We start from the raw sequence: 14240 nt of genomic DNA, 5'->3' as shown, positions 1-14240 counted from the left end.
GAGTGCCACCAAACCTCAGGTGAGGGAAGAGGTTGAAAAGGAGAGTCCTCCACGCTAACCTTAAACCAGTGATGGGAATTGAAACCACGCTGTTGGCATCACACTGGTCTGTAAACCCACAAAGCCAACTACTTCACAGCAGAAAAGGGTACAGTTGCCTCAGTTGTATCACTGAAGTCAGGGCCAGTGCACACAAAACAAGCTCCATTACAATGGCACCATGTGAGCCAGCTGTGGACATAATAAAAATGCCGGACACTCAGTCTCACTTTCCTTGATAGGTTTTCCATGGAATGCAAGTAACAATTTAACAATATTTTCTGCTTTCTAAGAGGTGGCAATTTGCATGTTTTTACAATTGCTTTATGAGTTGTGAACAAATTCACAAGGGATCACTCTGAGTTGTATCTCTGGCAAAATTGTTCTTGAATTTAAAAAAAAACTTATGATTTCACTAGAAATAATGCTTAAGGAACTAGGTGGGTGGCATGGTGGCACAGTGGTTAGCACTGCTATCTCACAGCGCCAGAGATCCAGGTTCAATTTCCTGCCTCAGGCGACTGTCTGTGTGGAGTTTGCACATTCTCCCCGTGTCTGCGTGGGTTTCCTCCGGGTGCTCTGGTTTCCTCCCACAGTCCAAAAATGTGCAGGTTAGGTGAATTGGCCATGCTAAATTGCCCGTAGTGTTAGGTGTAGGGGAATGGGTCTGGGTGGGTTGCGCTTCGGTGGGTCGGTGTGGACTTGTCGGGCCGAAGGGCCTGTTTCCACACTGTAAGTAATCTAATCGAAACCAGCCGGACAAATAATGCTACTGCACCATAATGTCTATGCTCCTCGAGTATTGTTTACCTACTCAAATTTCAAATGATTGTTTTTAAGAAGAGAGAAGGGATATTAGCATGGCGAGGTTCTATTTACAGAGTCATAGAGCATGGATACAGATCCTTTGGTCCAACCAGTCCATGCTGAACATAATCCCAAACTAAACTAGTCCCACCTGTCTGTTCCTGGCCCATATCCCTCCAAACCTTTCCTATTCATGTACTTATCCAAATGTCTTTTAAATGTTGTAATTGTAGCCACAACCATGATTTATTGGGAAAGAATGAAGTGGTTGGGGGGAGGGGGGTCTTTTTTTCTGTTGAATAATTTATCTGATTCGGCCATTAACATAATGATAACATTTATTTGGGGGAAAATAGAATTTAATCCACTCTCCAGATGCAGGTTTGGAGACGCAGCATTTAATTGGGCAGGAGGGAACACTGCCAACTTCCTACCTTTGGCCTGATTATGTCTGGGGTGAGAAGGTTTGTGGATGGTTGCCAGTTGGGGTCCATGTGTATGCAATGAATGCCCACTGAAGAACGTCACTCCTAGTGTTCTGCCACACAGGATGCCCAGCATGTTTGGGTTTGCTTGCAGGTTCCCAACTCCCTGAGCCTGCTCCTTGTTTAAATGCACTCAGTGAGAGTGAGAGCGACTTTCCAGTTTCAGCTGACTACATTAGATTCTTCTCCTACATCTCCCATTCAAACAGGGCTATTCAATTTAATACAGCACGGGAATTATCCCGTTGGCCCACCAAGCCTGCATTGATTCCTCGTCTTTATTTAGGCCTGTGTAGTTTCTATCCCTCTATTCATCTCCTGTTCATGTGTCTACAAAGATACACCCTAAACATTGCTAACATGCCCGCTTCAACCATCTCCACTAGTACTGCATTCCAGGTACCCCATCACCATGTGGGTGAAAATATTTACCTACACTTCTCCCCTAAACTTAACCCTTCTCACCTTGAATCTGTGCTCCCTTCTAGTTGACCCTTGCACACTGGGAAAAAAAGCCTGAGAAGCAAGCAGGAATGGGTTGCCCTTAGCTGACAATTACAGAGATCAATGTAAGCATCCTTTGTTGTCATATGGGGAGAGATCAGAAATCGTATTATAACCTTCACTGGTCTGCATGTTTCACTTATACAAAGTGGAAAAGGATAGACCGGATCTAAGAGTTGAAGTTCTAAATTGGAGAAAGGCCAATTTTGACGGTATTAGGCAAGAACTTTCGAAAGCTGATTGGAGGCAGATGTTTGCAGGTAAAGGGACGGCTGGAAAATGGGAAGCCTTCAGGAATTAGTTAACGAGAATCTAGAGAAAGTATATTCCTGTTAGGGTGAAAGGAAAGGCTGGTAGGTATAGGGAATGCTGGATGACTAAAAAAATTGAGGGTTTGGTTAAGAAAAAGAAGGAAGCATATGTCAGGTATAGACAGGATAGATCGAGTGAATCCTTAGAAGAGTATAAAGGCAGTAGGAGTATACTTAAGAGGGAAATCAGGAGAGCAAAAAGGGACATGACATGGCTTTGGCAAACAGAATTAAGGAGAATCCAAAGGGTTTTTACAAATACATGAAGGACAAAAGGATAACTACCGAGAATAGAGAGACTGCGGATGCTGGAAACCCGAGTCTGGATTAGAGTGGCGCTGGAAAAGCACAGCAGGTCAGGCAGCATCCAAGGGGCAGGAAAATCGATGTTTCGGGCAAAAGCCCTTCATCAGGAATAGAGGCAGGGAGCCTGCAGGGTGGAGTGATAAATGAAAGGGGAGTGGGGGTGGGGAGAAAGTATCATAGAGTGCAATAGGTGAATGGGGGTGGGGATGGAGGTGATAAGTCAGAGAGGAGGGTGGAGTGGATAGGTGGAAAGGAAGATAGGCAGGTAAGACAGGTCATGGGGATGGTGCTGAGCTAGAAGGTTGGGACTGGCGTAAGGTGCGGGGAGGGGAAATGAGGCGAGTCTGTTTCGGGACATAGGCCCTCAAAGATCAGCAAGGCGGCCTTTGTGTTGAGCTGCAGAAAATGGGGGAGATACTAAACGGGTATTTTGCATCAGTATTTACTGTGGAAAATTATATGGAAGATATAGAATGTAGGGAAATAGATGGTGACTGCTTGCAAAAATGTCCACATTACAGAGGAGCAAGTGCTGGATGTCTTGAAATGAGTAAAGGTGGATAAATCCCCAGGACCTGATCAGGCGTACCTGAGAACTCTGTGGGAAGTGAGAGAAGTGATTGCTGGGCCTCTTGCTGAGATATTTGTATCATCGATAGTCACAGGTGAGGTGCCGGAAGACTGGAGGTTGGCAAATGTGGTGCCACTGTTTAAGAAGGGTGGTAAAGACAAGCCAGGAAACTATAGACCAGTGAGCCTGACGTCGGTGGGGGGACGTTGTTGAAGGGAATCCTGAAGGACAGGATGTACATGTATTTGGAAAGGCAAGGTCTGATTAGGGATAGTCAACATGGATTTGTAGGTGGGAAAACATGTCTCACAAATTTGATTGAATGTTTTGAAGAAGTAACAAAGAAGATTGATGAGGGCAGAGCGGTAGATGTGATCTATATGGAGTTCAGCAAGGAATTCGACAAGATTCCCCATGGGAGACTGGTTAGGAAAGTTAGATCTCACAGAATACAGGGAGAACTAGCCATTTGGATACAGAACTGGCTCAAAGGTAGATGACAGAGGGTGGTGGTGGAGGGTTGTTTTTCAGACTGTAGGCCTGTGACCAGTGGAGTGCCACAAGGATCAGTGCTGAGTCCTCTACTTTTTGTCATTTACATAAATGAGTTGGTTGTGAGCATAAGAGGTACAGTTAGTAAGTTTGCAGATGATACCAAAATTGGAGGTGTAGTGGACAACGAAGAGGGTTACCCCAGATTACAACAGGATCGTGACCAGATGTGTCACTGGGCTGAGAAGTGGCAGATGGAGTTTAATTCAGATAAATGTAAGGTGTGCTGCATTTTGGGAAAGCAAATCTTAGCAGGACTTATATACTTAATGGTAAGGTCCTAGGGAGTGTTGCTGAACAAAGAGACCTTGGAGTGCAGGTTCATAGCTCCTTGAAAGTGGAGTCGCAGGTAGATAGGATAGTGAAGAAGGCGTTTGGTATGCTTTTGTTTATTGGTCAGAGTATTGAGTACAGGAGCTGGGAGGTCATGTTGCGGCTGTACAGGACATTGGTTAGGCCACTGTTAGAATGTTGTGTGCAATTCTAGTCTCCTTCCTATTGGAAAGATGTTGTGAAACTTGAAAGGTTTCAGAAAAGATTTACAAGGATGTTGCCAGGGTTGAGGATTTGAGCTATAGGGAGAGGCTGAACAGGCTGGGGCTGTTTTCCCTGGAGTGTCAGAGGTTGAGGGGTGACCTTATAGAGGTTTACAAAATCATGAGGGGCATGGATAGGATAAATAGACAATACCTTTTCCCTGGGGTTGGGGAGTCCAGAGCTAGAGGGCATGGGTTTCGGGTGAGAGGGGAAAGATATAAAAGAGACTTAAGGGGCAACTTTTTCACACAGAGGGTGGTACATGTATGGAATGAGTTGCCAGCGGAAGTGGTGGAAGCTGGTACAATTGCAACATTTAAGAGGCATTTGGATGGGTATATGAATAGGAAGGGTTTGGAGGGAAATGGGCCGAGTGCTGGCAGGTAGGACTAGATTGGGTTGGGATATCTGGTTGGCATGGATGGGTTGGACCGAAAGGTCTGTTTCCATGCTGTACATCTCTATGACTCTATGACTCTATAAGTGATCAATCCAGATTATTTCTATTTTCCATCCAGAAAATATTGCGACTGAAACATAGTCACAGGGGGAATGAATAGAAAAATTGAACAACTGAAGAGATGCAACATCAGGCAAAACACATCTGCCAGCATTTAGTTCTGAGCAATGCTATTTCTGAGACTCCAGTCCACAGTACTGGTCCACTGGACATTTCTATCCGGCATTACAAATCACTATCACACATCATTGCAGCAATGTTTGAAATCATTTATCCAAACACTCGAGACTACAATCACATAAGCACTGCCAAATAGGAAGTTCCTTTGCAAAAGTGTCTGGCAATGTCTGGCAGAGCCAACTTGTTTTTCCTAAAAATTTAAGTATTTTTGTTACAGTAAGCACAAGAAATAACTACTTTTCATGAAACAAGCACCAATTAAAGCCAAAAGTGAAAATGTATAAAGTAAACATCGCTACTTCTGGATGTTTGTCTTTGTAGATTTGGAGGGATATTGTTGGCTCATTCACTATGATCTGTAGTGTTACACTGAGATGTATTTGTATCAACCCATGTCTGTCCTGTGTTAGCTTATATCAGCGCTTTGTATGTTACACTTGGCACAACTCATCAGGATATGGATTCTTGCTCTGAATCATCATCCAATGACCTCTGCTGGAAAGTGTGTGGAGGGGCTTAATTTTGTCTCTTGTTACCTACCATCATGAAATAGTTTGCCAATGCTTACTGTCTGGGCTTGGTCTTTAAGAATGTAATGATGGACCCTTTGGGATTGCACATTAGTCAATAATTTCAGGAAAGAGGGAAGACATTCACCATTTCCCACTTAATCATCTTGTTTCCTTTAATGCTCCATTTCTATTGCAGGCAGTACTTCATTGCAGATATGAGGGGATTATGACAGGGGAAAAAAAAATCACTCCCAAGCCACTGTCTACAGTCAGTTGTTAAGTTAGGCCTCCAGGAGGAGCTCTAAAGCATTTTACTCACTGTCCAATCTCACAAGTGGCTGACCAGTGTCTGACCCAATGGTGTTACAGAGGATACTGCCTTCCCATGCACGGATTGGCATAGATAAAACCTATTCCCTGTCAACTCAGGATGCAATGTTTAGTTCCTTGCTTTTAGCAAATACAGAGACAGTACAATTTATCACCAAATTGTTGAAGCTAACAAGACATTGTTTTCAAATTTTTTGAAGTATGACTGAAGACACGAACACAATCCTTGATTTGCTGGACCAGCCATGATGGGTGACCAGCCAATGGGTAGTTGACAATGGTATGGCTATCCAGTACCCACATACTTTCAAATATTATATAACTTATTTTCACACATGCATCTTGTTCAGACCATTGCTAATGCACATTGTTATGAAATAGGTGTATATCACTGTTGAATCATAAATCTAATTACAATGTCTAAAAGGCATCTGGATAGGTATATGAATAGGAAGGATCTAGAGGGATATAGGTTAAATGCTGACAAATTGGACTCGGCTTAAATGGGATAAGTTGGACGGAAGGGTCTGTTTTGGTGCTGTATATCTCTAAGACTCTGATTGTGCCCCTGGAAGCGTGTAAATTGTGGTATTGCAGAGATGTTTCCAATAGATGAAACCTTGCCACATTCTTTACCCTATTTACCATACAACAAAACCTTCATTAATTAGACAACCCCAGTACCAAACAGTTACTGCTATCACAAATTAAGTTTTGATTTAAATATTTTTTAAAAATTGAGAAATTTAGTGTTTCATGACAATAAGCTTTTCAGGAAATTGCGGCTTGGGTATTGACAGTGACATGGTGATCGTGCTGTTTCGTGTTGTACTGGAACAAACTGCTCCTTCATCCCCTATCCCACCACACCTCAACAAAAAAAAAGAGGTGGATTTGTCCCTTTGAAGTTTGTGACCTGAACAGGTTTGAATTACTAATCTGAGATTGAAGCCATAAAAGAGTTTACGATAAAAGAAAAACCTATTCTCATTTCCACCAGTGGAAAATGACATCCTTTGTTTTGGTGTCAATATTTTGTTTGCATGTGTACAATTGGAGCATCTCAGGAAGCTCTACTATTGGAAAGATGCTAGTCATTGCAAGACAGGACCTACTCACTATTATTCAGAACAATCCCAAATGACCAGAAGACACAGTTACTGATAATAGCTGTGGTCTGAGACAGCTGTCTATTCTCCCAAGGAATAATCAAAAGAAAATAGTATCTTTTGGTTAGTATAAAGGAATAAGAACAGCATTGTGTTATGCAAAGTAACCTGAGGATGAAAACCCCCAATCATTGAGAGTGATCTCAGAATAAGAACATTGCCATTTTATTCGGATTTAAAACTGGAATACATATTGTTTATTCTAAAGGACAGATTTTATCTGTGTGATTGAGTATTAGACTATTTGGGGTCTCATGGATAATCTTATCAGTGTTTATTATTTCAAACTACTCACTTGTTCTGGTCTCTGTCATATCCTTGAGAAACAGTCCAGCTCCAAGATTGCTGTAGGTTGGATATTAACAGGCAGAGACTAGCTCAGCGAGAAAAAGGATCTGAGTAGTACAACACACAACTTCCCAAAGAGATTTCAGTCAGATCCTTTGTTTTAGTAAAAGCTAAGTATCATTAAGATGTAAAAGCAAATCATACTTCTCTGCCAAAAGCGATGTGTACAAATTATGAATATTCATTAATCTTGTCCAAAGCACAAAATCACTTCATCAGGGACAACATATACAAATGTGTTATAATTTTACTTTCTGACTTGCTTTTCTAATATTCCATTGGCTTTTCCACTTTTTAATTGTGGCTGTAATTTGGTTAAAATTACACTATCATATTAGAGTAAAGGGGTCAGTTAGCTGGACAGCTGGTTTGCCATGCAGCGTGATGGCAATACCATGGATCAAATTCCCACACATCTGAGGTTACCATGAAGGACTCTTCATTTCAACATCTCCCCGCCAGTGAGTTGCCATCAGTAGGACTATAGCAAACATTACCTTTACATACTGCAGTATAATAAAGCCAGAGGCTGAGAGAGAATGATTAGATTAGATTCCCTACAGTATGGAAACAGGCCCTTCGGCTCAACAAGTCCAATGACACTCTGAAGAATAACCCACCCAGACTCATTCACCCACCCTATATTTAACCCTGACTAATCACCCAACACTAAGGTCAATTTAGCATGTCCAATTCACCTCGTCTGTGCACCTTTGGATTGTGGGAGGAAACCGGAGCACCGGGAGGAAGCCCACGCAGACACAGGGAGAACATGCAAACTCCACGCAGTCGCCTGAGGCTGGAATTGAACCTGTGTCCCTGGCACTATGAGGCAGCAATGCTAACCACTGAGCCACCGTGCCGCACCATGACAAGAGATGACTGATGGTGGTTTGACCACAGATTCACCATACCTTAGACAAGGATTGGGATTAAGAAGGTAGATTCGTGATATCCTCAGCAGATGTGGAAATTGAACCCATGCTTTTGGTGTCACTTGGCATTGCAAACCACTGTGCAGTATATCAAAGAGGAAGTGTTATGTGCAAACTTTGAGACAACCCTTGAAATATAGTTGTAATGTCAAGCTGAGTCAGTTTCTTGTTGATTTCAGTAGTGGGTTAAGGTTTCTTAGGTAGGTTAAGACATCAACAAAAATTGTGCGTTTTTCATATTTTTCACTTGAGCTAGTGTTATTATGTCATTAAATGCCAAAATATTACTTGCCTAAAAAGGCAATTTTCCTGCAGTTACATTGTCATCTGGTTGCAAACTCTTTGCAGGTATATTGGAGGCCAGTTACCTAATCAGAAACCAAGTTCATGCAAAGCATCCCAACATCATGCAATAACATGGTACATAGCAAATAATACTTTCATATAAAGTAAATATTGACACTGGCAGCTTGATGGAAGCCTGTCTTATCCATATGCTTGGTTGAGACATGGCATGATTTTATGTCACTGTACAGATATGCTGAACAAATGAAGGGTACATCTTACAGCCACACATGAAAGAAAAAATGGTAGAGATATAAAAGAGGCCATCAGGTCCCTTGAAGTCCTACCATTCCCACTAAGTCAAAATCTATGCTACTGTGTTTAGTAGGCAGGAGATAACATTTGATCAGATGAACAAAAGCTCCTGAAATCTTGAACAGCAAAGCTGTTAAGTCTATGAAGATTGTCACCACAGGAGATAAACCCACCAAAAAGACTTGCCTAAGGGAAGGGTTTTGGGACTTTAGACGTGTGTGTGTCTGTGTGTGTGTGTGTGTGTGTGTGTACCTTGTCTCGGCACAACAGTGCTCTCTGATTGATCTATTTAGTCAAACAAGGAATGAAAGTTCATTCATTTCCAGGATGTGGCCATTAGTAGCAAGATTGGCATTTATTGTCATTCTTTAATTACCCTGAGAAGGTGGTGGTGGAGGCTCTTTTTCATGAACCACTATTTTTCAGGTTGCCTCATATATGTAGTTTCTAAGTCATTTTAGGAGATATTGAAGCAATGGCAATGTTATTGAATCACATCGGGCCCAGATCAGGGAAGAACTGCAGGCATTCCATCCCTAAAAGTTGGTGGGTTTCTGTCAATGTGTTAGAGAAGACGCATAATTCAAATTGAACGCCAACATTGCTGCTGCTGAAAACTGGGAACACATGCCACTGCAACATACTAAATTGGCTCCAATACGTTTGAATAAACAGACACTAAGACCTGGGGGAAACCTAATCACACCTCCCTGATTGAAGCTTAGGCTCTCCTGCTGAGCAATACAAAGTGTTAAAGACTGAGCCTTCAATCAGTCCCAGAGCAATTGTAATAGTGTAAAGGGACCCATTTTAGTGAGGTATTTGCGCTGTCGCAATTGGCAATCATGGAGAAAATAATTGAGAGTTTAAGAAAAGGTTTCAACTTTTCACATTGGTCTGCAGCTTAATAGTGTGAATTAATTTGCTGCTTTTAGAAGGGTTAGAAAATCATGAAGTGTCACATTAGGTTTTCCTCAGGAACAAAAGCACAGCTTCTGCACCAAAGGGTCCACATTTCCTTGAGTACTTACTGAAGATATTACAACAAATGCATCATAATAGCAGGTTACTAAATAATATGCAGTTTTGAGAAAGTAAGGACTACGAGGTTTGCCATTGAACATTCTTGGATCCAGAATCTCTAATTTAGGCACAAAGATTTTTTTTTGTGCTGCTCATAGTCACATATTCATGAGCTACACTTTGGTCGAGCTTGAGTTTTGGCTAAGTGCCTTAACATTGTAAATATCTGAAATTCGTGCAGTTTGTTTACTGCTTAGTTGTCCGTTCTTTTCCAGGGAATAATGAGAGTCCCGTGCTCTGGAAGCAAAAGTCATAATACTCCAGATCAGGGTAACAGTTCAGAAGTTAACATTGGCCAGAATTCTCCTGAGCTAGCAAGAAGATAAATAAGCTGTCCTAATTACCTCTGCTGAAAGTTGTGTTTGCTGGCATTAGGTGAGAACAGGATTTGATGTGCTGGGATACCAACGATCTTGGGTCAACCATTTAGACAAATGGCTGTGATGGTATAGCTCACCAATGGTTAGAGTTCCCAGGAGAAAAACTGGTCCAAAAGGAGGTTGTTGGAGGAATATTGCAATGTCCAATGGCATTCTCTCTCAAACCCAATATTTCAAAAGAAGGATTCCAGTGATAGCAGCCAAGAGTGAAAATCCCGGCCAATTTTCCACTTTTCAATATTAGGTGCTAATGGTAGTCACTATGCCCCAATGTTTCTCTGACTGAGGCCAGCAATCTTGGCAAAGACCAGGATGGAGCCTGACATCTTACTCCTTGATGTGATTTAAATACTTAGTGTCTTCCTGAGCTGAATCACTGCAAGGTACCACTCAGCAACATTTCCATAATATTGCTACTTAAGTCCTGTTTGTTACATTTATACATCCCAAATAATACATACACATACATCTTGGCATATCTGCAGTGTAATCGCCTTTCTTGCCTCCTCTACTAACCAACAGTGGACCAAATAATGCGTACTTAACCACTTTTTATCATTTATTTACAACTCATGTAATGTTTTTTAACCACGTAACTGACATTCTTTCAATTGTGTCATGTTTCTCTTCATGTTAAGTATGGCGGAGTAAATAATCTTGCACCTTAAATTCTCATATCATTAGTCAGTTGGCTGGTTGAGCATTTGGGGCCATATCCTACCATGTCAAAGTGACATTGGAATCCATTACTAGTCGCTTTTCTGACCTACATTGGCTCTGTGCCCCCCGCCCAATCCCTGCCCCACGAATCATTGATTTAGAATGTGTGTCTCCAACTACCTTTGCAACCTCCTCCACCCCAATTCCAAAATTCTTCTTTTCACTGACCAGAACCATGAGCAACTCTTCTCCTTCTGTCACACAAAAGATATACCTTAAGCCATCCCAGCTAATACAGTGGAATTCTTTCATAAATGTCTGACGCTATTAAAGCACCTTCTCCTCCTTTAAGATCATGATTAAAAATTCACCTCTTTGACCAAGGATTTAATCATCCACCCACCCTACCATTATCTTAATATTTATTTCTTGGAGAGCCCATTTGGCTCCACCTCATTGCAGCTTTATGAAGGACCTTGGGATTTTTTTCACATGGACAACACAGTATGAACACTTTTACTTTCGCATCCATGTAAGCAAATTACCACTAGGGAGGAAGACATTTTTGTAACCTGCACAAATGGAGAGAAAATGTTGACCTGGAGGGAGGAGAAAAAGTGAAAGAGGGATGGAATATTTGAGAGGGAATTTTTCCCAGCGATTTTGTGGGAATGATGAATAAAGGTCACAGGATTGATTATGGCACTTATAATACAACAATTTGCATTTGTATTGCACCTTCCACATAGCAAAAGGCACTTTAAAAATGTTATCAATCAAATCAAATCAAGCCAAAGAATGCGAGAGCAAGACAGCTTGCCAAAGGTTTTGTCAAAGAGGTAGATTTTAAGGAGTTTCTTGGAGGAGAAGAAACGTGGAGACTTTTGTTCAGAGAATCCCAGACCTCAGAGCCTAGGCAGCTGAAAGCATGAAAGCCAATCGCGGAATTCAGAAAATCAGACATGCTCATGCCATCAATATTGGCGGAACACTGCATCTTAAAGACGTGTCGGGCTGGCAGAAGTCACAGCGATTTAAATGAGAATACTTTAGCTATCACTGCATTTCTGGCCTCCAGAACATTACTGTGGAAATTCCTTTTGCAGCTTCAATTCTTGGAATGTTCAATGAGGTAAAATATTTTGAAATTGTAACAGCACTATTTACCTAACTGTAATTTGAAGTTTACATTAAGACATCATCTTGCAAATATTAATTGTTCTGCATGTATTACAAAAATAGAAATAAATCTGATTTCTTTACACATTGACAAAAAGGTGCATTCATTAGTCAACTATAAAATAACACTCTCTGGGGACTGGAATCTCGCTGGATTTCTATCGTGATAGCTTTCTCTACATTTTGACTACAGTAGTATCAGTTACCTCACTCATTATTTATTGATCTCAACGAACTCTGTCACTCAACAGCACTAAGAACCTTGCATTAATATACAATCATTAGTAGCTGCCTCACTCAAAGGTCATTTCAGAATTGACTGTCATACCCTTAGGAAACTGTCCCTGCTCTTTTTAACTTTCTCTCTCTCCTGAAGCTGCTGTTTTCCTCATGCTTCATTTGCATTTGGCTATTGTTATCAAACATTCTGGTATCTCAGCCAAATTACCTTTGTTAATTTATAACCTTGGAAAAGGAGCATCAGTCAACAGACTTTTCAATCATGGGGAATTGCAGTCTGGTCTAATCATGTCTGCACGTGATATTTATGCGCACACACACACAAACAGGAGTCAATTTAAAGTGATCAGGAGAGCCAGTTCATGCTGATTAATTCCCCCTCCCTGGCCCTGGGGCCTGAGGCAAATATGATTTGTGCAATTTAATCGCAAAGACTGAATAGTAGGAATGCTGTCATCCTGAATATTCATAGCATTATCTTTTGAGGTGCTGGGCTGTTCGTTATTTGGGAGGTCAGGAGCCTTTGTGAGAATAAGAAATTTGGCTGTAGCCAATCATTAAAATCAGAAAATATGTCTCTGACAAGTCCTGGATGAATCATCAAATTTCAGATGGTAGGAAACAATAGTCATTAGATTGTCTGGATTCCTGAATTTCCAGAATCAGTCAACATTCAGAAAGTTGTAACAGACATAATTTTCATTGTCAGGTCTCAGTATTCTGTTCTCATAAATGTGCTAACCCATATGAACTTCCATGGAAAAGTGATAGACAATAGGTCCTTGCACACTCATGATGGTTACAGCGTTACAAGATTTTAATTTGTAAATCCTACCATCGTTGTCACAGCCAATGGTTTGTTCAAAGGAAGCCAGTTTGCCCATTTCTATCTTACCAAGGAGGCCAATCTTCACCAGTGAGTCCAGACACCGAATGATAACAGACAAGGCATGTGACAAGATCATCACACTGAGCTTGACTCAGAACAATTTTAGTATTGACTGTGATCAGGGACGGAAATCTGTTCTTCGCCCAGTGGCACCAGTTTTACTCCCTGAACTGATGGCTCAGGTCTATGCAGTTTTGTATCAAGCATTGCAGTTTTACCCACTGTCGGGGAACCATCCTTATTTGATTAAATGCAGTTGGCTGACATGATGGATTTTATGTAAATCAGCACTTTCTTGCACGTTCCTTCTCTTTCAAATTCAAATTCTCACACAAAAGATGTTATTTTCAAACCCTGAATATTGTAGGTTCCATTCAGCGGCAAACTTTAAAGATGCTCATTTTCTTACAGGCAATTTTCACGTGATAGCTGCCAAACCGAAATCAAAGACTATAGATTTTTTTTTCACAGTTAATGACTCCAAAATGCAGGAGGTAACACCACTCTAACTAATGAGATGGAAATAGAAGCAGATCACAGCTCATAAAAGGTAACTTTTCACATTCCAATGCGTTCATGCCTTCAATTCACCCATCTGTGTTATCAATAAATCTGGAGTCTACAATCTGCCATTTCAATAGCTCCTGGTGGCTTGTCTGTCTAACTTCATTGAAGTCCACATACCCTGTTAATTCCACTTACATTTTTGCTTATCTCCTGATATGATATCAAATCGACAAATCAGGCCAAATGGTTCTACAGATCAAGACAAACTGTTCAAATTCCTTTCGAGAAGATTCTGTGCATGGAACTAGTAATTAGTTTTTCCATTGATTTGTTTGCCCTCCTCCCTGACAATTTCCTCCCATTTCAGTCCTTTCTCTCATTTACCTTTACCTACACACATTAAGGTTGGCTGCCAGGAACACCCTCACAAGCCACCAATTCTCATGTTTGAGATTGAATAAACAGCAGGCTAGTTCACTGTTGGTTATCCGCAGGGGACACCACCCCCTAATCTGTCCTCAACAGCATACTTTCCTTCGAGTATCATTGGAGAGCTTTCATGAGTGGGGCTCAATACCTGGAGATTTTACTTTCATCACTCCTTCGCACAATTTGGGGCTGTTAAGATCAACAGTAGCACCCAAGACACCACCTTT

The 14240-nt window shown here is 41.3% G+C and overlaps 1 protein-coding gene across 3 annotated transcripts in view; it reads right to left on the bottom strand.

Moving 5' to 3' along the window:
- Window positions 1–14240, bottom strand: part of pappaa (pregnancy-associated plasma protein A, pappalysin 1a) — a 336995-nt gene that overhangs the window by 162601 nt on the left and 160154 nt on the right. The gene's annotated exons all lie outside the window — the stretch shown is intronic.

This window comes from Chiloscyllium plagiosum, unplaced genomic scaffold (genome assembly GCF_037043375.1).
Source record: "Chiloscyllium plagiosum isolate Xiang-an unplaced genomic scaffold, Cpla_swu_hap1 HiC_scaffold_21, whole genome shotgun sequence".
In the NCBI taxonomy this organism is placed as follows: Eukaryota; Metazoa; Chordata; class Chondrichthyes; order Orectolobiformes; family Hemiscylliidae; genus Chiloscyllium; species Chiloscyllium plagiosum.
Note: the sequence above shows the minus strand (reverse complement) of the source record. Positions and strands in the feature narration are given on the sequence as shown.